The sequence below is a fragment of the Nicotiana tomentosiformis genome, chromosome 8 (assembly GCF_000390325.3).
Source record: "Nicotiana tomentosiformis chromosome 8, ASM39032v3, whole genome shotgun sequence".
Lineage (NCBI taxonomy): Eukaryota > Viridiplantae > Streptophyta > Magnoliopsida > Solanales > Solanaceae > Nicotiana > Nicotiana tomentosiformis.
This window is the reverse complement of record NC_090819.1, coordinates 97083956-97111760: the sequence shown is the minus strand read 5'-3', so window position 1 is coordinate 97111760 and position 27805 is coordinate 97083956. Positions and strand designations below refer to the sequence as shown.

The 27805-nt window shown below is 42.5% G+C and overlaps 1 long non-coding RNA gene across 5 annotated transcripts in view; it reads right to left on the bottom strand.

Moving 5' to 3' along the window:
* Positions 1-27805, bottom strand: part of LOC138896910 (uncharacterized) — a 35063-nt gene that overhangs the window by 1458 nt on the left and 5800 nt on the right. Inside the window, exons 2-4 of one of the 5 annotated variants that reach the window (XR_011410481.1) lie at positions 17323-17506; positions 7933-7995; positions 6929-6990 (exon numbers count right to left, since the gene is read on the bottom strand). This is a non-coding gene — a long non-coding RNA (uncharacterized lncRNA). Of the gene's footprint in view, positions 1-6766; positions 6991-7932; positions 7996-17285; positions 17507-27805 lie in introns of those variants that run through there. The other 4 variants (XR_011410479.1, XR_011410482.1, XR_011410480.1 and 1 more) reach the window with 4 other exon arrangements.

Sequence of the window (27805 nt, the reverse complement as noted above, 5' to 3'; positions counted from 1 at the left end):
GGTCTAAATCCCCAAATTTTCGAAATTTCTAGTTTTCACCCTAACCCTTAATTCTACCATGAAAACTCTAGATTTTAGGTTGATAATTCACAAAATGTAATGGGTAATTGAAAGAAAATGGTTTAGAATCACTTATCAATACTTTGTGAAAGAAAATGACTCTTGAAAATCGCCTCTACCCGTTTGGTTCTTGAAAAATGTTGAAGAAATGGCTTAAACTCGTGTTTGATTCTATTTTATGCACTGGGCGACAGTGTGCATCGCGTTCGCGAGGCCACTGTCGCGTTCGTGAAGGGTACTGGCTGCCAAGCCTTCGCGTTCGCGAGACCCTTCTCACGTTCGCGATGGTTACTCCCCTCTGGCCTTCGCGTTCGCAAGCCATTGCTCGTGTTCGTGATGAAGGAACGACCAACCCTCACCCAGGTCCTCAAGTGCTCCGCGTTCGCGATGAGCCGGTCACGTTCGCGAAGGGTAAATCCCCCATCACTTCGCGTTCGCGACCAGGCTTTCGCGTTCGCGAAGAAGAAGTCCCAGCCTCACCAGTTTACACTTCGCGTTCGCGAGAGGACCAACACGAAGAAGGATATGCCAGACACCAGAATCTGTAGAAAACAAGAGTTTTCCCAAGTCCAAAACATGTCGTGGCCTATCCGAAACTCACCTGAGCCCTCGGGGATCCAAACCAAACATGCACAAAATTCTAAAACCTCATACGGACCTGCTCGCGCGATCAAATCGCCAAAATAACACCTAGAACTCCGAATTTAGCACCAAATCAAATAAAATTCTCAAGAACACTTTAAAATTTCTATCTTCTCAGCTGGACGTCCGAATCACGTCAAGTCAACTTCGTTTGTCACCAAATTTCACAGACGAGTCTTAAATATCATAATGAACCTATACCGGGTTCCGGAACCAGAATACAAATCCGGCACTAACAATGCCAAACATCAATCAATTCTTAAAAACAATTAATTTTCAGACTTTTAATTTTCATCAAAAATTCATAACTTGAGCTAGGGATCTCCGAATTCGATTTCGGCATACGCCCAGGTCCCATAATTCGATACGGACCCACCGGGACCGTCAAAACAATGATTCGGGCCCATTTACCAAAAATGTTGACAGGAGTCAACTAAAATTAATTTTTTAAGGCATAAATTCTTATTTTCATCAATTTTCATTATAAAAGATTTTCTGGAAAACTGCCGGACTGTACACGCAAATCGAGGAGGGTAAAAATGAGATCTTTAAGGCTTAAGAGTGAAGATTCAAGTTCTAAAACATAAGATGACCCTTTGGGTCATCACATTCTCCACCTCTAAAACAATCGTTCGTCCTCGAACGGACATAGAAAAGTACCTGGGCTGGTGAAAAGGTGGGGATATCTACTCCGCATATCAGACTCGGACTCCCAAGTAGCTGCCTTAATAGGCTGACCTCTCCACTGCACTCGAACTGAAGGGTAACTCTTTGATCTCAACTGGCAAATTTGCCGGGCTAAAATAGCCACTGGCTCCTCCTCGTAAGTCAAATCCTTATCCAACTGGGCAGAGTTGAAATCTATCACATGGGACGGATCACCGTGATACTTTCGAAGCATGGACACATGGAATACCAGATGAACAACTGCTAAACTAGGTGGCAATGCAAGCTTGTAAGCCACCTCTCTCACTCTCTCCAGAATCTCAAAAGGCCCGATATACCTAGGGCTTAACTTGCCCTTCTTTCCGAACCTCATTACACCCTTCATGGGTGATACCCGAAGTAACACTCTCTCTCTGACCATGAATGCAACATCACGAACTCTACAGTCGGCATAAATCTTCTGATTTGACCGATCTGTTCGAAGTCGATCATGAATAATCTTGACCTTATCTAAGGCATCCTATACTAAGTCTATGCCCAACAACCGAGCCTTTCCCGGCTCGAACCATCCAACTGGCGACCGGAACCGCCTAACATATAATGTCTCAAAGGGAGCCATCTGAATGCTCGATTGGTAATTGTTGTTGTAGGCAAACTCTTCAAGGGGAAAGAACTAATCCCAAGAATCTCCAAAGTCTATGACACAAGCGCGGAGCATATCCTCCAAGATCTGAATAGTACGCTCGGACTGCCCGTCCGTCTGAGGATGGAATGATATGCTCAACTCAACCCACGTAACTAACTCACGTTGTACTGCCCTCCAAAAGTGCGAGAAAAACTGTGTACCTCGATCAGAAATGATAGACACGGGCACACCGTGAAGACGGACGATCTCCCGAATATAAATCTCTGCTAACCGCTCCGAGGAATAGGTAACTGCCACATGAATGAAGTGCGCTGACTTAGTCAGCCTATTCATAATAACCCACACGGCGTCGAACTTCCTCTGAGTCTGTGGGAGTCCAACAACAAAGTCCATAGTGATATGCTCCTACTTCCACTCAGGAATCTCTATCTGCTGAAGCATTCCACTCAGGAATCTCCATCTGCTGAAGCAAACCACCGGGTCTCTGATGCTCATATTTCACTTGCTGACAATTCAAGCACCGATCCACGTAAGCAACTATATCTTTCTTTATCCTCCTCCACCAATAATGCTGCCGTAGGTCCTGATACATCTTGGCAGCGCCCGGGTGAATAGAATACTGAGAACTGTGAGCCTCCTCAAGGATCAACTCACAAAGCCCATCCACATTAGGCACATAAATACGACCCTACATCCTTAAAACTCAGTCATCTCAAATAGTAACCTGCTTGGAACCACCGTGCTGCACTGTGTCTCTAAGGACAAGTTAATGAAGATCGCCATCCTGCCGATCTCTGATGCGCTCAAACAAAGAAGACCAAGCAACTGTACAAGCTAGGACACGACTGGGCTCAGAAACATCTAACCTCACGAACTGGTTGGCCAGGGCTTGAACATCCAATGTAAGCGGTCTCTCACTAACTGGAATATATGGAAGGCTACCCATACTGACTGACTTTCTACTTAAAGCATCGGCCACCACAATGGCCTTCCCGGAATGATACAATATGGTGATATCATAGTCTTTCAATAGCTCCAACCACCTTCTTTGCCTCAAATTGAGTTCCTTCTGCTTGAACAAATACTGCAAGCTCCGATGATCAGTGAATACCTCACATGGCATGCCGTAAAGATAGTGTCTCCAAATATTCAACGCGTGAACAATGGCTGCCAGCTCTAGATCATGAACAGGGTAATTCTTCTCATGAACCTTCAGCTGCCGCGAAGCATATGCAATAACCTTGCCACCCTGCAACAATACCGCACCCAGACTAATACGGGATGCATCACAATATACTGTATAATATTCTGAACCAGTGGGTAACACCAATACCGGTGTCATAGTCAAAGCAGTCTTGAGCTTCTGAAAGCTCGCTTCACACTCGTCTGACCACCTGAACGGGGCACCCTTCTAGGTCAATCTGATCAATAGGGCTGCTATGGATGAAAACCCCTCCACAAATCGACGGTAATAGCCCGCCAAACCCATGAAATTACGGATCTCTATAGCTGATGTGGGTCTAGGCCAGTTCTGAACTACCTCAATTTTCTTAGTATCTACCTGAATACCCTCTGCTGATACAACGTGACCCAAGAAAGCAACTGAACTCAACCAAAACTCGCATTTTGAGAACTTAGCATATAACCGGTTGTCTTTTAGAATCTGAAAAATGATCCGAAGGTGCTGCTCATGCTCCTCTCGACTGTGAGAATAGATCAAGATATCATCAATAAACACAACCACAAAGGAATCCAAGTAGGGTTTGCACACCCGGTTCATCAAATCCATGAATGCTGCTAGGGCATTTGTCAGCCCAAATGACATCACTAGAAACTCATAATGCCCATACCGAGTCCGAAAGGCTGTCTTAGGAACATTGGATGCCCTAATCCTCAATTGATGGTAGATAGATCTAAAATCAATCTTTGAAAACACCTTGGCACCCTGAAGCTTATCAAATAAATCATCAATCCTCGGCAATGGATACTTGTTCTTGATGGTGACTTTGTTCAACTGTCGATAATCTATACACATCCTCATCGATTCATCTTTCTTCTTCACAAACAACACAGGTGCACCCCCAGGGCGAGACACTAGTTCTAATGAAGCCCTTAACAAGAAAATCTTGCAACTGCTCCTTCAATTCTTTCAACTGTGGCGGGACCATGCGGTATGGCAGAATGGAAATAGGCTGAGTGCCCGGAGTCAAATCAATGCAAAAATCAATATCGTTGTCGGGTGGCATCCCCGGCAGGTCTGCAGGAATCACCTTTGGAAACTCACGAACAACCGGTACTGAATCCATGGAAAGAACCTCCACACTAGAATCGCGGACATAAACCAAATATGCTAGACACCCCTTCTCGACCATATGCCGAGCCTTCACATAAGAGATAACCCTGCTAGCAGAATGGCCAAGATTCCCTCTCCACTCTAATCGAGGCAACCCCTGCAAGGCTAAGGTCATCATCTTGGAGTGACAAAATAATATAGCATGATAAGGTGACAGCTAATCAATACCCAGTATGACATCAAAATCAACCATGTCAAGAAGTAGAAGATCTACACGAGTCTCAAGACTCCCAATGGTGACCACACACGAATGACAAACACGATCTATAACAATAGAATCTCCCACTAGTGTGGACACATACATAGGAGCACTCAAAGAATCACGGGGCACAACCACATAGGAAGCAAAATAGGATGACACATAGGAGTAAGTACATCCCGGATCAAATAGAACTGAAGCATCTCTACTGCAAACTGAAACAGTACATGTGATAACAGTGTCAGATGACTCAGCCTCAAGCATGGCTGGGAAAGCATAATACCAGGGTTGGGCCCCACCACCCTGAACTACATCCCTGGGATGGCCTCTAACTGGCTGATCTTCGCCTCTAACGGCCTGACCTCCACCTCTAACTGTCTGGCCTCTACCTCTGGCTGCCTAACCCCTACTTCTGGCTGGCGGAGCAGGTGGTGTAGCAACTGGTGCCGGAACCATGGCATGAGAACTCTGATGCTGTGCGCTTCCCGTTGCCCGAGGGCAAAATCTAGCAATGTGCCTCAGATCACCACAAGTATAACATAACTTCGGTTGTTGTGACTGCTGACCCTGAAGCTGACACTGTCGACCTGAATAACTACCCTGATAACTCTGGAGTGGAGGTGCACTAATAGGAGCTGATGGTGCACTGTAGGCTAGCTGGTCTAAATAATGCATCTAAGGGCCACGACCACCTGAGGCAGCGTGGGATGCCTGGAGCGCTAAATGAAACGGCCTAGGAAGATGGCCTCTACCAAAAGTACTCCTGCCTCTAAACGAGGCACCGCTGAACTCACCGGAATGACGAGGTCTCTTGTCAGACCTCTGACCTCCCTGAGTAAGAACCATGTTGACCCATCTCACAACATTAGCAGCCGCCTGAAAAGAAAATTCACTCCCAGTCTCCTTAGCCATCTGTAATCTGATAGGCTGAGCAAATCCATCAATAAATCTCCTCACCCCTTCTCTCTCGCTGGGAAGCAGAAGAATAGCATGATGGGCGAAATCCACAAAACGGGTCTCATACTGAGTAACAGTCATACTGCCCTGCTGGAGACACTCAAACTAACGGCGACGCTCCTTTCTCAATGTGATAGGAAAAAACTTCTCTATAAAGAGCTGAGAGAACTGGTCCCAAGTAAGAGCAGGCGACCCATCCGGTCTGGTCAACAAGTAATCTCTCCACCATTTCTTGGCTGAACCAGTTATCTGAAATGCAGCAAAATCGACCCAATTGGTCTCCACTATACCCATGTTTCGTAGGACCTCATGACAGCTGTCAAAATACTCCTGGGATCCTCTGAATGAGCACCACTGAAGTGAATAGGAAAGAGCTTGATAAACTTTTCCAATCTCTATAAAGCCTCAGAAGACATAGCTGGCCCATCTCCGACTTGTGCCGCAATAACCGGCTAAACTAATTCGATTGGCTGAGCTGCTGGAGCCTGATACTGGGGAGCTATCTGCTCCGGAGCTAGAGTGGTGGGAGTCTGGGCTCCTCCTCCAGCCTGAGAAACTGTCGGTGCCATAGAAAATGTGCCAGTCTGGGCCACACTCTCCATAAGGCCCACCAAACGGACCAAAGCGTCCTGAAGTACTGGGGTGGCAATGAACCCCTCCGGAACATGAGCTGGTCCGGTAGGAACAGTCTAGGCTGTAACCTCCTCGTCAAGCTCTATCTGAGGCTCCACTATTGAGGCTGCTGCTCGGGCTCTAGGTTGAGCCCTGCCCCTACCTCAGCCTCTGGCACGGCCTCGACCTCTGCCCCGTGTAGGAGCTGCTACTGGAGGCTCTGGCTGCTACTCAGCTGAGGAAGCGGTGCATGTTCTCTCCATCTACGAGAGAATAAGAGTAGAAGAGTTCAATCAGTATTGAGAAATCAAAATCGCACGACAGAAAAGAATAGAAGTGAGACTAGTTCCTAAACTTCATAGCCTCTGGAAGATAAGCACAGACGTCTCTGTACCGATCCCCAGACTCTACTAAGCTTGCTCGTGAATCGTGAGACCTAGGCAACCTAGGGCTCTGATACCAACTGTCACAACCCTAAATTTCCCACCGACGGCACCGTGATAGCACCTAACATTTCACTTTCTAGGCAAGCCAACGTTAGAGAATCATTAAACCAATTCCTTATTTCATTCAGTAAATAACAATAATTAACTGAGATGAAATATAATATGTGTGGAATATTATAGAACTGTATTAACTACTACCACCCGGATCTAGAGTCACAATTCACGATCATTCTAGAATTTACTACAAGTAATAGTCTGAAAGAAATATAACTGTTTGAATGAAAGAAAATAGTAGGACATAAAAGATAGACGGGGACTTCAAGGTCTATGAACGCCGACAGATCTACCTTGAGTCTCCGGACAGCGGACCAATAGCAAAATCTCGATCAACCTGATCCGGTACCAAAATCTACACAGAAAGTGCAGAGTGCAGCATCAGTACAACTGACCCCATGTACTGGTAAGTGCCGAGCCTAACCTCGGCGAAGTAGTAACAAGGATAGGACAAGACACCCACATATAACCTGAACAGTATAATTATGCTAGTGGCAACAATAATAAATAAAAAAATAACGCAGAAATAATGGAAAGGGACATACAGTGGGAGAATACAATATAAAGGGTGAGAATAATGAAAAAACAGAATTAAACCGAAAATCCTTAAAAAATTGAGCAAATAAAACAGCAAAGGAAAAACTGTCGGCATCACCCTTCGTGCTTTTACTCTCAACCTCACCAAACAAATAAATAGAATGGCACGGTATCACCCTTCGTGCTTTTACTCTCAATCTCGCCAAATAAATAAATAGAACGGCACGATATCACCCTTTGTGCATTAAACCTCTCATAATATACACGGCATCACCCTTCGTGCTTTACACTCTTCATCACAATATAAATAATGCATGCACGGCATCACCCTTCGTGCTTTACACTCTTCCTCACAATATAAATAACGCATGTACGGCATCACCCTTCTTGCTTTACACTCCTCCTCACAAATAACAGAATCAATAACAATGGATAGATAGGAGTATCATAAAGAAACCAGTATTTTACCCATAATTAATAGCACAATGAAACCTCAACCTTGAATCAATATTCAAAAGTTATCAAATCTCAGTGAAACCAGATATAAGTCACCCAAAATTTCAAATAACCCGCTAAGCATGGGTAGTAGAATTTAAGGCTACAAATTAGACAAGAATAGAATTTCACTCGCATGCTATGACTCGACAACGACGCATAAATGCTTGTCACCTCACCTATACATTGTATTTAACAATTAAACACGTAGCAAATAAATACATAATACATATTCCCTCAAGCCAAAGTTAGACACGACACTTACCTCGCTCCGAAAGCCATTTAATTATCAATCTCAGCTTTTCCTTTGGAATTCACCTCCAAATATCTATTCAAAAATGACTCAATAATTTCAAATATTGCTAAAGAAATCAATTATATTGCATAAATTAAATTTCCCAAATTTTCCTCCAAAAAGTCGAAAAAATTGATCCCGGACCCGTTTGGTTAAAACTCGAGGTTCGGACCAAAATCCATTTACCCATTCACCCCCGAGCCCGAATGTATGATTGGTTTTGGAATCCAACCTCAAATTAAGGTTTAAATCCCCAAATTTTCGAAATTCCTAGTTTCCACCCTAACCCCTAATTCTACCATGAAAACTCTAGATTTTAGGTTGATAATTCAAGAAATATAATGGGTAATAGAAAGAAAATAGTTTAGAATCACTTACCAACACTTTGGAAAAGCAAATGTCTCTTGAAAATCGTCTATACCCGTTTGGTTCTTGAAAAATGTTGAAGAAATGGCTCAAACCCGTGTTTGATTCTGTTTTATGCGCTGGGCGACAGTGTGCATCGCGTTTGCGAGGCCACTGTCGCGTTCACGAAGGGTACTGGCTGCCAAGCCTTCGCGTTCGCGAGACCCTTCTCGCGTTCGTGATGGTTACTCCCCCTGGCCTTCGCGTTCGCGAGCCATTGCTCGCGTTCGTGATGAAGGAACGACCAACCCTCCCCAGGTCCCCAAGTGCTTCGCGTTCGCGAAGGATAAATCCCCCATCACTTTGCGTTCGCGAAGAAGAAGTCTCAACATTACCAATTTACTCCTCGCGTTCGCGAGAGGACCTTCACGAACGCGAGGAAGGATATGCCAGACACTAAAATCTGCAGAAAACCAAATATTTCCCAATTCCAAAATATCTCGTGGCCTATCCGAAACTCACCCGAGCCCTCGGGGCTCCAAACCAAGTCTAAAAATATCATACGGACCTGCTCGAGCGATCAAATCGCCAAAATAACACCTAGAACTCCGAATTTAGCACCAAATCCAATAAAATTCTCAAGAACACTTTAAAATTTCTATCTTCTCAACTGGATGTCCGAATCACGCCAAATCAACTCCGTTTCTCACCAAATATCACAGACGAGTCTTAAATATCATAATGAACCTGTACTAGGTTTCGGAACCAGAATACGGACCCGGCACTAACAATGCCAAACATCAATCAATTCTTAAAAATAATTAATTTTCAGACTTTTAATTTTCATCAACAATTCATAACTTGAGCTAGAGACCTCCGAATTCGATTTCGGGCATACGCCCAGGTCCCATAATTCGATATGGGCCCACTTGGACCGTCAAAATAAGGATCCGGATCCATTTACCAAAATTGTTGACCGGAGTCATCTAAAATCAACTTTTTAAGGCATAAATTCTTATTTTTAACATAAAAACTTTTCAGAATTCTGCCCGAATTACGCATGCAAATCAAGAAAGGTAAAAATAAGATTTTTAAGACTTAAGAGTGCAAATTCATGTTCTAAAACATAATATGACCCTTTGGGTTATCATAACTTTTATCCTCGAAAATATAACTCGGGCAGCAGAGGAGAAGAAAATCACACAAAACTTCTAAAAATTATACGGAAATCAAAGAAATCACAAATTTTTGGCGAAATCAGAAACCTCCGACGAAGATGAAAAACTCAACGAAATCAAACGAGGGTAACATCACTAGATAGAGAATGACGAGAATCATCAGATTCCTCGCTCTGATACCATGTTAGCATACAGAATTGAAAGAGAAATTGGCAAATTACATTTGGGGCTTGAAGGAACAGGAAAAACTAGAAGATATTCCGAGATATTTCTTATTGAAAAGGAAAAACTACAAAATTGAACAGGAAGATATTTCTTATTCTGTAATTGATAAAAATGCCAAAAGTCTCTAGAATATTCCGTCTATATCCCTATATATACATTGGGCCTCTTTTTCCCAAATCAGATAACTAAGCTACTCATAAATAAACTGGGCTAGGCCCAATACAAAACAAATTAACACCAGCAGCCCTTATTCCTTCATGTAATCCAAACACAAAACAAAACATAATTTGAAGGAGAAAAATAATAAGAGATTTTCAAATATTAAGGAAAAAAATATTTGGGTAAAAGAGATAATGTTAAAAAAATCGATTATTATAAACAAAATGTTGTTAGTTTCTGTTGTGGTTCCAAGTGAAAAACAACGATAGGACCGGTTTTGTTTTCCTAAAATATTTTTAGTTTGATATCCAAAAACTAACTCATTTGAAATGCAAGTAATGGAGTCACTTTTAAAAAAAAAAAAAAAAACAAATCCAAAATTATTTTTTTCGGTTTGGTTTTTTATTTTTAGAAATCACATTTTGTTTACTTTATCCAATTATATTTACACAATTGTTAGCCCATTATTTTGTTTAGCAAATGTTAATATTTGAGAACCAGACAACAATTTTTGGAATAAACATGCAGATCGACCAAATTAATAATCCTGAAACATTGATCAACTTATATACATTTCAAAATTTTAATTAAGTTGATTCGCAAAAGAGTTCATAAAGAGAAGACACAAACTATCTTTAGGTTGAAAAGTTGAATTAGATAAAGGACTTGTCTGTCCTAGAAACTTGAATTAAAATTGGAGATAATTTTATTTGGATCAAAATAATCAGGTGTCATGCGGAAGTTAGTAAAGCAACATGAACAATGATAAATCAGACAACAAAAGGAAATATACCAAAAGAGACACAAACATTTAACGTGGTTCGGTCAATTGACCTACGTCCACAACGGAGATGAGCAATCCACTATATAAAAGAGAGTACAAAATATCGAGAGAACAACCTCACGAACAGGCAAATTCAAGTGACACACTAACACTTGTCCCGTAAAGTTCTCCCCTCTAAACACGACTCTCAAATCCCATATGGCTACATTGTGGATGATGCTGAATGAGAAGCAAGGATCCTCTATTTATAGAAGTCCAAATCTTTTCCTATAAGAAAAAGGACTAGCCAAAATATGGGAGATTCATAATTTTCTTTCAAGCAAAGAAAAACTCAATTATGGTAAATATATTGTCCTTTCCTTCAACAGATAGGAAAACCAAATATGGTAAGAAAATCAGGACAAATGTCTAACAAATTTAACGTGCCCAAAATAAATATCAAGGGAGTTTTAGCTCTAGTTTGTCAACTCTTACTTGCGTATGGGTAAAATTATAGGCAATGTCTACCCCGATTTCCCGATGAGAAAATGGAGGGAGAGCACGAATCCACGAGATTGTAATCGAGGTTAGAGACCCTTCGTATCGAGACCCAAGAAGAGTAAACGATGTGTCCGCCATCGATTTGATAAAGTGACGCGCCCTGGGCCAAGTATAAGTTCTAAGATCTCGGGAGATACGGTGAACAGTTGTGCATGACTGATAGAGATCCGTGAAACTCGCCCTCAACCAAATATCACGGCGCGTATCTCGTTCGATATCGATTATGGATCAGTAATTACTGAAAAAGATGATTTTTACTTTTTTTAGACTTTTACTAGGACTAAAATTCCCCTACTAAATAAAGGGAGAATTTTTCTTTAGTCTGACACATTGTAACATGCAATTCCAAGCAATAAAAATTTATTTTTACTTTCTAGATATTGTCAAGAACTCTGCTCACTTGTACTGTTCTTCATTCACGACTGGGCTCGAACCGAGGGTCCATTTGAAGGACGAGGTAGCTGTTCAATTTAAGATCAAGCTTGATCATAACATTGCGATTGGTTTGATCGTTTATGTCCTCTTTAATTTATTTATCTACTATTCTTAATTATTCGTGTTGAATTAAACCATGTATCATTTAAACCACAAACAAATTTAATTGTCAAGTATTTTTGGGGTAAACAATTTGGCGCCCACCGTAGGGATAAGGATAATAGTTGTGATTTGATATGAATCTCCATAACACACCCTAACATACTCTCAATCTTATCACTTGAACGTTGACGCTGAGTCTGTCCATCACAACAAAAATAATAATTTGGTGCCCAGCAATGATGTGCTTCCTGCCGATCCCAGCATTGTCCCAGCTACCGACCCGGTCGATATTAACTCACAGGTGGTCATCAACATCAATTTGCCAATTGATCCTGAAAATAGTGTTCGCGGGGGACCCCGACCAACAACTCGAGAAGCACCCGAAGGCAAGGTGATTGGGTAAGCCTACGACTGATTTTCGAAATGCGGCAAGCTCAATAAGTGGAAATAGCATAGATGCAGAATCAAAGCTACGTCCCCAATAGGGTCGAGCTCGAACAATCCAGGGAAAGCACCAGAAGAGACGAAAATATTACCGAGAGACCGGGTGAAGCCTAGCCCGGGGTAATCCCCGAGGTAATGAAAACGTTCGAAGCGTTGACAAAATGGGTAGAGTCGGGTGAGAAAAAGATTGAGGGTAATGACAAAAAGGTGGAAACATACAACTCCAGAGTCGATCAGATCCCGGGAGCACCCCGATATTTAAGGGATCGGACTCCAAAAAATTTATCCATAAGCCATTTCCTCTAAGCGCGGCACCAAAGCCGATCCCAAAGAGGTTTCGATGCCCGACATCCCCAAATATAACGGGACCATGGATGATTTCGTAAAGGCCCATGCCAGAGCCATCAAGGTCGAGAATAGAAAATCAGATCTTTTCAAGGTCAAACAAAGGGATAACGAGATGCTCAAAGAGTTCGTATTAAGGTTCTAGATAGAATGGATGGACCTACCACCAATTGTAGATGATTGGGCTATTCGGCAAGGTTTTTAATGAGGGAATAGTAAAACGTGATACCTTAGTTTTAAAGGCCGGCCTTAAACCGGAATCGATGATCATTTGTATCAAACCAATAGTATTCGAGCCCTCACAAGTTCGGCCTTGAATACTAGGGGCTATTACCCCTAGATTAAGATCTTTAGCAAGGGAAAAGAAAATTTTATGTGTCAAAAGCCAAGGCTTGGTGGTTAGGATTCATTATAAGGGTTAAACATTCGTACGAACCGTGCCCACATAGTCCACTCTAACCACGGCACAAGGCTTATGCACCGCCGATTATGTACCTTGCACATTAAATAATGAAGAAAATCTCTACTTCCATTACACTTTATTACTACGCACTTCATTTCTTCGATCCTGGATCCTAAAGCCCACGGGATACCCCTACTCGGGGACTGTCGACCGATAAAAATTCAGATGATCCGGGCTACCGAATCCCGGAGGTATCAAGCTTATTAGGCAGTGCCCGAATATGAAAGGCTACGGCCACTCTAAAAACTGCTCGGAGACATCAGAAGTCCGTATTCAGAAAGTAAGGCCCTTACATAAAATCGAAACCTGTTAAAAGATTACCCTCGGCAAAAACATTGTCTGAGACAGTTAAGAATCTTAAAGCCCTTTGGTTTTATCGAATATTCGAAGCCACAAGTAATCCAGAGTTTCCATCGAAATCGGGCCCCATTCGGGCCTCGGAAGAACGGATGCTCTAGACTACTTTTGATTTTACGCTAAGGCATTATAAACGATACGCAAATAGAAAATTGCAAATAGATGCTGGAAAATAAAGATACGGTGTTTCCAAAAGGGGAAAATTTTATATATTCCAAAAACATATTTACAAAGGCACGATAAAACGACCTCAAAATAAACAAAAAAGAAAATACACAAGGAAAAACTAAAAAAAGAACTAAGGCATTTACGCCTGGTCTTCTCTCGGGCTTGACTCATCACTGGAACCGTCTGAATCCTCAGAGTCTTCGGGACTCTCAAGCTCATAGAGTTCCTTCACCTCAGCCTTAAGTCTCTTGGCTTCTTCAATCTCGGCCGACAAGTCAAAACCTCGGGCATGGACCTCCTCGAAGGTCTCTCTTCAGGATAGCCGTTTTACGTACTCAATATTCGTCTTTAAGAGGGCCTCGGCTCTCTTCACATAGGTCGTATACTGGGCCAGCATTTCCTCAATTTTGGAGGAATCAATAGAAGTTGCCTCCAGCCTGGACCTCAGCGCGGCATATTCCTGGCCGAGGGAATCCGTTTCCCTAACAGCTGAGTTCAACTGTGCTTGGAGTTCATCGTTTAGCCGAGACCACTTGTCGTCCTTGTCCTTTGCCACCCGGAGATGGTCCTTGACCGATGCCAGCTCCACATTTGCAGCCTTTTTTTCTGAAACCCATAGGTCCATCCTGCCCTTCCACACCTCGGTCGTGGCCTTGACCTCGTCCATCTCAGCCCGAAGCTGGTCAATCAGGTCTACCTTCTCTTGGACCTGCGAAGTTACGTTGTTAGTCACCACGAGTAGCTTCTCATTTTTAGCCTCAAAGATCCTTACCTTCTCATCCAGGTCGGCGTTCTCCCGATTGATGGATAAGGCTTGCTTTTGAGCCTTTTCCAGCTCGGCTCGGAGAATTGGGAGGTCCTTGAGGGCCTCGTCTTGTTGCTCACTGAGAGCCCTGTACATGTCCTTCTTTCAGACATGCTCTTTGAGCTCGAACTTGAGCTGGCTAATCTCCAAGCGGGACCGAAGAAAGATTTCATGGTAAAGCACTGAAGCTGGCTGATCTCGGGGTAGGGAACAACTTCACTAGTTTCGAGCTCGAGCTCAGTTTGCTCACTTCCGATGGCACATCATTTTTTGGGGCCTTCAGGTGACCAAGCTCGGAAAAGTCCTCTAACACGGCCATGTCTATGCCATCGAAGAACGTGTTGAGGGCATCATCTGGGCCCAACACCATCTCGTTTGATTTCTCTTTACCTTCTTGAGCCTCTTTGAGCATGGACTCGGTATAGGACGACATCTCCGTTATGTAAATGACACCAGCTACCTAATTCAGGACATGAGCGGCTTCTCGGGTGGCGGCGACCTCCATCTCTCCCTCTAGCTTCTGAGCTAGGGGGATCGACCTTGTGGTCACCTTCCCCGACTGCCGTGTGCTCCCCCTCGTTGAGGGTCGACTAAATGAGCAATAAACTCAAGGTCGTCGTCCTCAAGATAATCCGTGAGCCGGTAGAGGGAATCAGAGTCCGGTACCTTGGACTTGGAGCTCTTTTTACATTTTTGGACCTGGGTGGTCACCCTCTTCTTCTTTAACTCGGCGTCCGGGGAGCCTTAAGACTTCTTCTTCTTTTTCTCCTCCTTTGTGGTAGCCCCAGGCGGTCCGGAAACGGAAGGCTCGGCAAGTGAGGACGAGTCCTCGTCAACCGGCCTAAGCTTAGTGGTCTTAGGCAAACTTGTAGGAAGAAAGAAGACTTAGAGATGTATAAGTCAAGAATATGAAGGTACTAGTTGGGAAAAAGCCTTACCATGGGAATGGGCCTCCCATTTCCCCTTCAAGAACTTGCGCCAAGCGCACTCGGAGTATAGCATCTATTTGTAGATCCCCTCGATCCACTCCTTAAATCGGGGGACTGCATTGGAAACTTGGGATACTGCTGCACAACGACAAACACAGGCAATTAGAAAAATAAGCTCAAGAAGGAAAAGACTTACGGGAAGCGTTCCACTTCTCCGGGAAAGGTAGAAATTCGGAAGGGATGAGGTCTTCGATTTTCACCCAAACAAACCTCCCCTACCAACCTCGACCTCGATCCTCGTCGATGCTCGAGAACGGAGCCTTGCTTGCTCGGCAGACGAGCTTGATCAACCCTTCGTGGAAGATTCAGGGACTATATAGACGAAGCAGATGGTCGAGGGTGAACCGAGGTGCTTCGGTGTTGTTCATGAAATGTCATAGGAGGATTACAATCCTCCAAAATGATAGATAAATCTGCACAAGGCAGACCTCGTACGTTTTACAAAAGTCGAGGAGTACGGGGTCCATCGGGGCGATCGTGAAGGGGTAAGTGTAAACATTTAAGTACCTCTTCACGTGAGTGGTGATGTCGTCGTTGGGCACGGGGACGACCACCTCCTTGCCCTTCCAGTTACAGTCTACCGGGACTGTGGTCAATGTTTTCTCAGTAAAGGAGCATATGTACCTCCATGCTCTCTCACATCGGTCCTGTTGACTGGAGGCCTTCTCGATATTGAAATCATTCTCGATAGAGCAGCCCCCAGGTACGAAGCTCCTTAAGGGAGGCTCCTGGGCCACCTCAGGAACGGTCACCTCGACGTCTATGGACGGGTTGGAAGATGAAGGAGCGACTTGTTGAGGCACATACTTGAAAGTTTTTTCCATCGGGATATGAAAAATATAAAGCTTTGAAGAAATAATATAAAGGTTTGAAGGAAAGATATGAAGCTTTCAAGATGTGATGAGGATATGAAGGTCTGGGTTGAAGATTCAAAGAAAATGTATGAAGGTTGAGGATGAGGATATGAAGGCCAAAGGAGCAATATATGAAGATTTGAAGGAGTTAAAAGGCAAGTAGAGAATTCGAGGGTAAGTCTAAGAGTTTTGGAATCGAAAAGTAGAGAAGTATAAAAGGGTAAGAGCTTTTATAGAGGAAGGACAATCAATGCGTTACGTTTCACATTCTAGGGCAGTCAACCAACGGCTGACATGTGTCCGAAGTCAGAACGATGCGACTGATGGAACGTTTCGTTAACCCGTCATATCAGTTGTAACGTACGAATGAAGGAATCGGGGTCCATCTATCGCTTCCCGTCATTTCGGTAAACCTACTCTCCGAAAAATGAGGGGACTATCTGTGTACGGGTAAAATCGGTGGTAATGTCTACCCCGATTTCCCGATGAGAAAACAGAGGGAGAGCACGGATCTACGAGATTATAATCGAGGTTAGAGGCCCTTTGTATCTAGACCCATGAAGAGTGAACGATGTGTCCGTCATCTGGTATGGTAAATCCATGCGCCTCTGGCTAAGTATAAGTTCGAAGACCTCGGGAGACATGGTGAACGATTGTGCATGACCGATAGAGGGCCGTGATACTCGCCCTCAACCGGATATCACGGCGCGTATCTCGCTCGATGTCGATTAAGGATTAGTAATTATCGAAAAAAGAAGTGTTTTACCTTTTTTAGACTTTCACTAGGATTGAAACTCTCCTACATTTTAACACGCAATTCCAGACAATAAAAGTTTATTTTTACTTTCTAGCTATTGTCAAGAACTCTGCTCACATGTATTATTCTTCATTCACGACTGGGCTCGAACCGAAGGTCCAATCGAAGACGAGGTCGTTGTTCAGTTTAAGATCAGGCTTGACCATAACATTGCGATTGGTTTAATCATTTATTTTGTCTGTAATTCATTTATCTGATATTCTTAATTATTCGTGTTGAATTAAATCACGTATCTTTTAAACTACGTACAAATTTAATTTTTACCTAATTTTGGGGTAAACACTAGTGACTATAAACTACTACAAAAGACTTATTTTCGTTCCTTCTTGGTATATACTATATGTTGTCACCTTTGGTATCAAAATTGGATTTCAAGGTAAAGCAACGTGTTTCTCGACGGACACGAACATGTTGCCTTTTTGGTTCAATTCCATTATCATTGCTCAAAATTCGTGTTTTATGGTGGTCTCGTCCTGAATAATGATGGCTGCTCAGCATTTTAGATGGTAGTCGCGCTTCATTGATTTGATATACCTGGATGGCAAAATAGTTAAAAGAAAATAGTTATCCATCTATATAATTTATTAAAAAATAGATTGAATAATAAACTTTTTAAAAATGGGTCAAATATGAATAAAAATCATATTATTCACTTAGAAAATAGATAACTAATGAGTTTAACTTTTATATTTGTAAAGTCTCAAATTGGGGACTCCTCAAGTTTGAGATATTATGAATTCTCCCAAAAGTGATCATATTCAAGAAGTCATGGATAATATGGATATCCATATTATTCATCAGTTAATCCGTATTAAATATGAGTCGGATCGGATAATTTATCCGATTTTTACATTACCCATTTTTGACCGGACCATATCCAACCCGACCCGCCTGTTTGTCACCCCTGCCTGCGCATATCAACAAGTAAACCAAGGTTAATTTGATTGGAATACTAGTTTTGATCCAAGTTGTATTCGTTAATTAAACTATTTTTGTTTAGCATATAGGATACAAAATTTATTGCTTGCAGATTTTCGTTATTCACCTTTGGGGAGTTCTTTTTTCAATTGTTCTACATCTATATATATGAAAGGCAGGAAGGTCCAATGTGAGATTTTTTATCGAGTGAGAATCTACTTGCAATATTTAGCACCTTCATAGAAATTAGTTATTTTAAAAAACTACAATTTCAGTTATGTTCGTTTTTTGTAGTTAAAAATATCTTAAAATGTTTTGAAAGATCATAATGAAAAATAAAGAAAGGGAAAAAGAGGTTTGTAATTTTTGTTCCAATCCATATGTTTCGTTGTCTACTCCATTTGATCTCACCAAATCTTTGGGTGAATGTTTACCTGTAAAACGGTACAGTTGAATTTGTTCGTAATTTTTAGACAAGTGAATTAATTTGATCCAAAAAATAATGAAATAACTGATGAAATATAAAATATTTAGCCTTAAAATGTAGATGAAACGACAGAGCGGATGAGTCCGAGAACAGGATTTCCGGGCACAATAATAATGAGATCAAAAACAAGAAAGTAAATAATATTAAGCTCTGTATAGAGTGTAGTATAACTTTGCTAGAAAATTCGTGTCCTTTACAATGAAAACTACGCTCTCTATTTATAGTTATGTCTAGGGAAGGAGGTCCTAGGATCATGCCCTTCTTTAATGTCAATTATGAGGGCCAGATGAAGATGTAACGGTAGACATAAATGTCAAATTTCCTGTAACGGGTCATCATCCTTAATGCTACAAAGCATTTAATACTCCTTTTATGATCGTTATTCCTTCCGGTGACAAGCAGACTAGCTATGTTTGGCGGCTATCTCCATCTTGCGTTCCACGTGTCCTTCCTTTAAGTGGCCACGTATCATGTCGTATTTTTTCCTATGCAGATAGTCCCCCTGCTTTCCGGTGACACAATCTTGTGTTACCGGAAAGTTGGTAGAAATACTTCTTTTGGCGGGAATTACTATAACTCCTTCTGCAGTCTTCTGACGGTTAATTTGACGCACGTCTCTCCGCACTTAATGCTCCGAACACGTGTCAACCCATAATTTAGCATAGCTTTTGCCGTTTATCGAGGTAATCAAGGCCATGAATTTAGCCGCCAAAATTTTACTTATACGCATCATCCTCCTCTTATGTACTTTATAATTTCTCAATTTTCTAACTTGCATCTTTATTTCCCAACTTTTCTCTAATCCTCTTCGAACCAGAAATTTTCCTTCCTTCTATTCCAATGGCTTCCTCTTCAAAATGTGCTAGTTCTTCAAAGGGCAAGAACAAAGCTGAGGACTCTGCGACGGTGGGTTCCATCATCCCAAGGAAGTTTAACACTACAAAGGATTTTGAAAAAAAATTTTCTACTACTAATTCTCGTACATGTGCTGTTAGTAGGTATCTTTCTTCCATCCGTCCTTCCAATATTCCAACTATGAACGAAGATTGCCGCTGTCATGAATTGGACATCATTGCTCCTAGCCTATAGGAGCGAGTGACCCTTCTCAGGGAAGGATTTACATATTTTTATACGTATACCTTTACTCTGGGTGCGTTTTCTTTGAGCGGAGAGCTTGATCCCGTGATTGCGTAATTTTGCCTTCGCTACCAAGTGTGTTTGGCACAGGTAAGCCCTTCAGTATGGAGGATGGTTTCCTGCCTTCGACGCCTGTGCCAGAAAACTGAGAAAAAGCTATCATTAGCTTGTATAATGAACTTTTATTCCCCCAAGATTTTTCGAGGATGTATGATAAACCTCTACAAACATGACTACCATGCTCTGTTGACTAGCATGGATGATGACAACGACCATGGGTAGATAGAACGGTTAATTGCAACTGCCACCAATAATATTATTCCGTCAGCGGCATCATCCTCTCCAAGTGCTTGGAATCGTACTCGTAAGATTTCCTTTTAATATATTTTCTCTTAATAAAAATTCTTTCATGCATGTATTGATCCTTCAACCTTCTATGTTACAGCAACTCAACGGATCCCACCGGTGGGTTCAAAAGATCTTGGACGTTACGACGTCCGAGACTCGCTTATGGAAAAAACTGGCCCTTAAGTACGAGTTGAGGGCTAAAAGTCATGGTAACTTTAATTTACCTTATTTTTGTTTTATATGTGAAGAAGTTGGTTGAACCCTCCTAACTTTGTTCATGACATTAGGTCTACTTGTGGGCTCAGTTGATGTCCCGGGGGAGGATTCTTTGGCTGACCCTGCTGATGCGGCGGGGCTGCTTCAGGAGAAACTTACTCGAACATGCATCTCCCAGACTGCTTCGGGCACAAACGTTTCTTCACGGAGTCACCGGCCAGAGAACAAGCAACCAAAGAGAAGACGTTCCTCTATGGCCGAGGAAAAGAATAAGAGGGCAAAGACTGGTACCCACAAATTATCTCCGGTGGCGAATGTGACTGGTTCCCCTTCCGGGCTGGTCATAGACACTGTGATGATTGATGACAACGAAGAAGCTAGTGATGAGAGAGCTTCTCTACACAGAAGGCGACGATCCTCATCGTCTCAACAAGATGCTCGACCTGTTGAGGCAGTTTCACCAATCGAGGACGATTTCTCGGCATTGTGGGGAGAGTTTGACTTGGTAGATAATGCCAATTACTGTTTTCGAGTCCCAGTTGTTGTGTCCGGTACTACAGGGCTGAGTATCGGATCCCTGCCGTCTTTGGTTGGAGAGTATCCTCCCACCAGCACTGCATTTGATGCTACTGCTTCTCATCCTTCGGCTCCATCGGCTTCATCTCCGTCTTCACCATCACCAGCAAGTGCTACATCATTTCCATCTTCATCCATTCCTCCACTAGCAATTGCTACATCATCTCCACCGGCCTCATCCAACCACGGAGAGGGTACTCCTCTTCCCCAGTCCCAGTTCATGGGAATTTGGGGCAAAATTATGCTGCCCCTTCTGAGGATCCACAGAGGAGGATGAGTATTACCCTTTCGGTCTCCACCGGGTACAACCTGCTCTCGAGGTTGGTGGAGCTTGCTAACTATCCGAAGCCATTGGCTTCAGAGAAAGACTAGGAAAATATCCAAGCACTTTTGGGAGAGTGTTTGTTGAACAATGCCATGCATAATACCGCAGTGGTGTGCCCCTTTCAACCTTTGCTATTTCTTTGACTTTTGCATGAATTTGTACTAAATTTTATTTATCTTATTTTTTAGGCCAACTTTCTTGCTTCCGAGGGCCTACAGAGGTTGATTCGTTAGAAAGAGGAACTTACTTCTAAACAGAATCAGCTTTTGGAGAAACGTGACCAAACTATTCTCCGCCTCTTGGAACTGGAAACCAAAGCTACTGAGGCAGTTATTTTGGAGGCTCGCTTGCAGCAAAGAGAGCAAGAAGTGATAACCCTTAGCTAAGAGATTGGCCCGCTGACGGTTAGATTTGATGAAGACAAGTCCAAATGGGCTGAAGTCCAGAACGCCATTCTTGCTGCAACCGAGCGCGAGGCTGCCATTGCCGAAAAAGTGTCTGAATTAGAAGTAGCCTTGAACTCCAAAATATAAGATCTTGATACTATGGAGGCAAAGCATGCCAGTTGGAAGAGAAGTACAGAAAAACTATCGAGCATAATAGGCTCTTTAGTTCAACTGTCCTCGACCTTGATGTTAGCCTCCAATCTGTTAGGTCCGCCCGGGATAGGCTCTCTGATGAAGAAACCCAACTCAAAGAGAAAGTCAAGCGTCGAGAGGCTTCCCTCATTTTTTGAAAAAATTTATGCCATGTATAGCATGACAAGAAAAACCTTGGAAGAGGCCAAATCAGGCATCATTGACTTTGATGCCGAAATTGCTAGGGCCCGAGAGCTTGAGTTGGCTACTAAAAATGGACTCCCAATGCAGTCTGATGCTTCTGGTTCCGGTTCCGAGTTTTCAGGGACTGGAGAGGAGTCGGAAGATGATGATGCTGAAGACCAAACCAGGAAAATTGTTGAGCCATCAGTGAGCCCACCTGCTTCTCCCGGGGATGCGAACGCTTCTCTTCCTACTGGTTCCGGAGATGCTGCAATTTAGCTTTTTTTTTCTTTTTTCTTATCTTGTACTTTTTGCACGCATTTGTAAATAAAAATTTTCTTCTGCTTAAGTATTTTTTGAGTCTTACTTTCATCTTATTTTCGTTATGCTTCTGTTTGAACATCCATGCAAATATTCAACTTTTGTGTTTGCTTAAGAATTTTGTGCTCGTTTTCATTTTGCGCTTTGCTATGTGTAGTCTCGGATGCAAAGCATTATCCCTTTTACATGAGGGTTTTTATAAGTATTTTCACAAATTTACCTTTTGCGTCCTTTCTTATACGTCCTTCGGGTGCATTTTCCCCGAAAGCGCTTTGATTTCATGCACAAACTCTTTCTAAACCAACCCTTTAACATGAGAGATTTCATAAGATAGGGATCTCTTATATTTACGATGCTCTTGAAGAGGACGTCTCCTGTTTATTATGGTACTAACATTTGAAGTACTTGTTTAACTTTTAAATAGCAAAATTAATTCATCGTTCAGACAAGAAACAAGATAAAAACAAAATGATTTTATGTCTTTTAATTCCTTCTATTTTCAAAAGTACATAAGCATTTGATATGCTGAAAAGAAATTGCCATTACTTGTGGCTATCTTGTACAACTTATTTCTACAGGGTTGATTGTGCAGTCTCCGATCCCGATGATGTATTCTGGTTTTGGATATTCGTTCCCCGGTTGACGTGGCATTCAGTGTTGCCGTATCCTCATATCATTCCTCCCCCTAGTGTTCGAATGCAAAGAATGTGAATTGGAATACTGGAAGTCTTGCGTCTTCAAAGATCCCACCAATGAATTGCTAGACAAACCTTAACTCGGCAACAAACCTTACTTCCCCTTAGGAATTCATGCTATCGAGCGAAGGATTATCTAACAATCCTCTAGTGGTTTGTTCTCATGAACGGTCGGGTAACCTTTGTCCTATAGCAAACTTAACTTCCCAGTGGGAATTTGCTATAGAGCCAAAGATTACCTAACCGTCCCCAAGTGAAGCCTTGCCATCGAAGATCTTATTATTGTTGTCTTCGTAATATGCTTTCTATCACTGCCTCATTAAAAACCTTGCCAAAAAACCCAATTAGGACAAAAATTTAACGAAGGAAAAAAGAGTGCAGCATATACTTTTCGCTTGGGTAACGTTCATCAACAGTAATATCTTTTGAGGTGTGGCACGTTCCAGTTGCTAGGTAACTTATCTCCGTTCTGGTTCTCCAACTCGTACGAGCCTTTTCGAGTGATAGCTGAAATCCAATAGGGACCTTCCCACGTTGGGACCAACTTCCCCGCATTAAACTCCCGGGTATTTTGAGTTAGTTTCCTCAGAACTAAATCTCCCCCTTTGAAATAATGGAAATTAGCTCTTTGATTATAGTATCGCTCCATTCTCTGCTTTTGAGCCTCCATTCTTACATGCGCCAAGTCCCTGCGTTCCTCGAGCAGTTCCAAGTTGATTAACATTACTTCGTTGTTAGATTCTTCTTCCGCCTGCAAATACCTTAAGGTTGGTTCCTCTACTTCCACCGGTATCAAAGCTTCTATGCCGTACAGAAGGGAAAAAGGGGTTTTTCCTGTTCTTGACTTGGCCGTTGTTCGGTAGGCCCATAGAATCCTAGGTAATTCTTCGGGCCAATTGCCTTTTGCTGCTTCCAACCTTTTCTTGAGATTTTGAATAATCACTTTGTTTGTTGACCATGTTTGACCATTTGCGCTCAGATGATAGGGTGAAGAGGTGATCCTCTTTATCTTCAAATCTTCAAGGAACTTTGTAGCTTTTGCACGAAATGCGGCCCATTGTCGCATACAATCTCTTTTGGTATTCCAAACCTGCAAATTATATTTTCCCACAAGAAGTTGATCACCTCGCGTTCTCCGATCTTCTAATAAGGACCTGTTTTCACCCATTTAGAAAAATAGTCAGTCAAAATAAAAAGAAACCTTACCTTTCCAGGAGCCGGTGGTAGCGGTCCGACGATGTCCATCCCCCATTTCATGAACATCCACAGGGACAAAATTGAATGTAGTGGTTCTGTCAGTTGATGTACTAGTGGTGCATAGCGTTGGCACTTATCACATTTTTGTACGAAGTTTTTGGCATCTTGTTCCATACGGGGCTAGTAATATCCTGCCCGAACTAATTTCAGCACCAAAGAATCTGCACCCGAGTGATTGCCGCATATCCCGTCATGGACTTCTCTCATGACATAGCTAGCTTCTGATGCTCCTAAACACCGGGCCAATGGGCCTTGAAAGGATTTTCTGTACAATGGGCCTTTCTTGAACCTATAACGTGCAGCTTTGGCACGTAACGCTCTTGATGCTTTGGGGTCTTCGAGCAACTTTCCATGCTCGAGATAGTCGATTATTTTGTTTCTCCAGTCCCAGACCAAACTATTCGAATTCACCTCATAGTAACCATTTGTGTCCAAGATTGAGTTCATCAGTTGTACTATTGTCCATGATTCTGATCCCTGTATTTATGTCGATGAGCCCAAAATTGCCAATGCATCTGCTTTCGCGTTTTCTTCCCTCGGGATATGAGTAATTGACCACTCCCAGAATCGTTCCAATAAAGTCTAAACTTTTACCGCGTATTGTTTCATACGTTCCTCTTTGGTGTCAAAAATTCTGTAGACCTGATTTACCACCAACTACGAATCATATTTGATTTCGATGACTTTAGAATCAAGCTCCCGGGCCAATTCGAGCCTTGCAATCAAAGCTTTGTACTCTGCTTAATTGTTAGTTAAAGGAATCATTCTGATGGCTTGCCTTAAGGTTTCTCCCGAAGGCGTGATCAAGACTATTCCGAGCCCAGACCCTTTTATGTTTGAGTCTTCATCCGTAAATAAGGTCCAAACTCTCGATGTCGAATCTGACACCATTATTGCCTCCTTGGCTGCTAGAGGCAATAGTCCCGGAATGAAATTGTCCACGAAGTCAGCCAAGACTTGTGACTTAATTGCAGTACTCGGTTTATACTCTATATCGAACTCGCTCATTTCGACGGCCCATTTGGCCAATCTACCCAAGAGCTCGGGTTTATAGAGGATATTTCTTAAAGGGAAAGTAGTCACCACACCTATCGGGTAGCATTAGAAGTAGGACCTCAACTTTCGAACGGCGACTACGAGAGCTAAGGCCAACTTTTCCAGATGTGAGTAGCGAGTTTCTGCTCCCGTTAAAATTTTGCTTACGTAATAAATGGGAGATTGCATTCCTTCATACTCTCGGACTAAAATTGTACTTATCGCAACTTCTGAGACCGCGAGGTAGACTAGCAATGTTTCACCTTCTTTTGGTTTTGAGAGCAACGGGGGGCTTCACTAATATTTCTTCAACTCCTTCAAGGCTTGTTGACACTCCTATGTCCATTCGAAATTGTTTTTCTTTTTGAGTAGTGCGAAGAAGCGATGACATTTTTTCGATGATCGGGAAATGAACCTTCTCAAAGCTACCAATCTCCCTGTGAGCCTCTGGACTTCTTTTACGTTAGACAATTTATCCGGGATGTCCTCTATGTCCTTGATTTTGTCGGAATTTACCTCAATTCCCCCTTGTGAGACTAGGAATCCTAGGAACTTACCCGAACTAACCCCGAACGCACATTTCTCGAGGTTAAGTTTCATATTATGCTCCCTCAGGATGTCGAATGTTTCTTGCAAATGCTTCAGGTGGTCACCTGCATTCAAAGACATAAGGAGCATATCATCTATATATACTCCATAGTCTTTCCTATTTGTTTTTCAAACATCTTACTCACGAGTCGTTGATAAGTGGCTCCAACATTTTTTTAACCCGAAAGGCATCACATTGTAACAATACGTACTAAAATTCGTTATAAACGAAGTCTTTTCCTGGTCTTCTAGGTTCATCTTGATATGATTGTACCCAGAAAATGCATCGAGAAAACTCATTAACTCGTGCCCGCCGTGGCATCAATCATTTAATCGATATTTGGCAATGGGAACAAGTCTTTTGGGCACGCCATATTAAGATCCTTATAATTTATGCACATGCAAAATTTATTATTTTTCTTAGGAAATACTACTACATTGGACAAGAGTGGGTTGCTCTAGTGGTGAGCACCCTTCACTTCCAACCAAGAAGTTGTGAGTTCGAGTCACCCCAAGAGCAAGGTGGGGGAGTTCTTGGAGGGAGGGAGCCGAGAGTCTATCGAAAACAGCCTCTCTACCCTAGGGTAGGGGTAAGGTCTGCATACACACTATCCTCTACAGACCCCGCTAGTGGGATTATACTGGGTTGTTGTTATTGTTGTTGTTGTTGGCTAGCAAGACTGGATATCTTACCTCTCGGATTGAAACAATATTAAGTAAACAGGTTACCTCTTCTTTGACGAATTTATTCCTTGCTTCAGCAATAGGGCGCTTCTTTTGTCTTATCGGAGGTATGTTGGGATCCAAGATTAACTTGTGTACGACTATCTCCGTTGGGACTCCTGTCATATCCTCGTGTGACCATGCAAAACAATCGGTGTTTATTTTAAGGAATTCAATAAAAGCAGACCTGAGCTCCGGGTGTAGTCCTGTTCACAAATGGAATTTCCTTTCTAGGAATTCTTCGAACAATGCAACTTTCCCTAGTTCTTCTGTCGTGGACTTCGTCGCGTCCGTCTCTTCTGGTACTTGAAAATACCTTGGTACTTGATATTGTTCCAACTCTTCTGTCCCCTGGCTAACTTCCTCTGGTTTGGGGGAAGGTACTGGTTCCAGTAATTGCTATGTTGCACGTTCCTTTCCTTTTCTACTGGAGATCGAAATTGCATTCATCTCCCTTATTGTAGGTTTATCTCCCCTTATCTGTTTGATCCCCTCGGGTGTCGGAAGCTTTAACAATTGATGATATGCTGAAGGCACAACTTTCATCTCGTGCAACCATGGTCTTCCCAAGATGATATTATACCTCATGTCTCCAACTACCACTTCGAAGAGAGTTGTCTTCATTACTCTCTCAGTATTCGTGAGCAATAAAATTTCTCCTCGGGTTGTCACGCTTACAAAGTTGAATCCAGCGAGGAGTTTTGTTGCCGAGATAATGCTTTCGGTGAGTTTAGCTTGCTTCAGTGCTCTCCATTGTATGATATTAGCTGAACTTCCTGGATCTACTAAGACACGTTTAATTTTAAAATCTAACACATTTAAAGAAATTACCAGTGTGCGGTAACAGCAATCGGTATGCATCTTTGTCTGTAAATGTGATATCGTCTTCCCGGAGCCTTTTACTATGAGTTATTGATACTTTTGTCTTCTTTGTTTCCGAAAAGGTGACCACATTAATCTCATTCCCTCCGAAGATCATGTTGATCATTTGGCATGGGGGTTCTTCTCTTGCTTTCGAGGGTTCCGCGTCACCTCTATTCAGGCCATAATTATTTTTAGCTCGGTCACTCAAGAATTCTCTGAGATGAAATTCTTTAACAGTGTTGCCACTTCTTCCCGGAGGTGTCTGCAGTCCCTAGTCCGATGGCCGTTAGTACCATGGTATTCACACCATAAGTTAGGATCCCTCTAGGTGGGATCAGATCTCATAAGTCTCGGGAATTGTGCCTCTTTGATATTTCTCATGGCTGACACCAGCTCCACTACACTGACGTTGAAGTTATACTCTGATAACTTTGGGTAAGAAGACTCTCGCGACCCCGAGATTTCTTTTTCTTGCAGCTATCTATTGTTCCGGCCGCTATCGGTCCTTCTATTAATAGTGAACTTGTCTACTGTCTGGAAGCTCCTGCCACGACCTTCGGTCCGCTCGTAGGGCAAAAATAG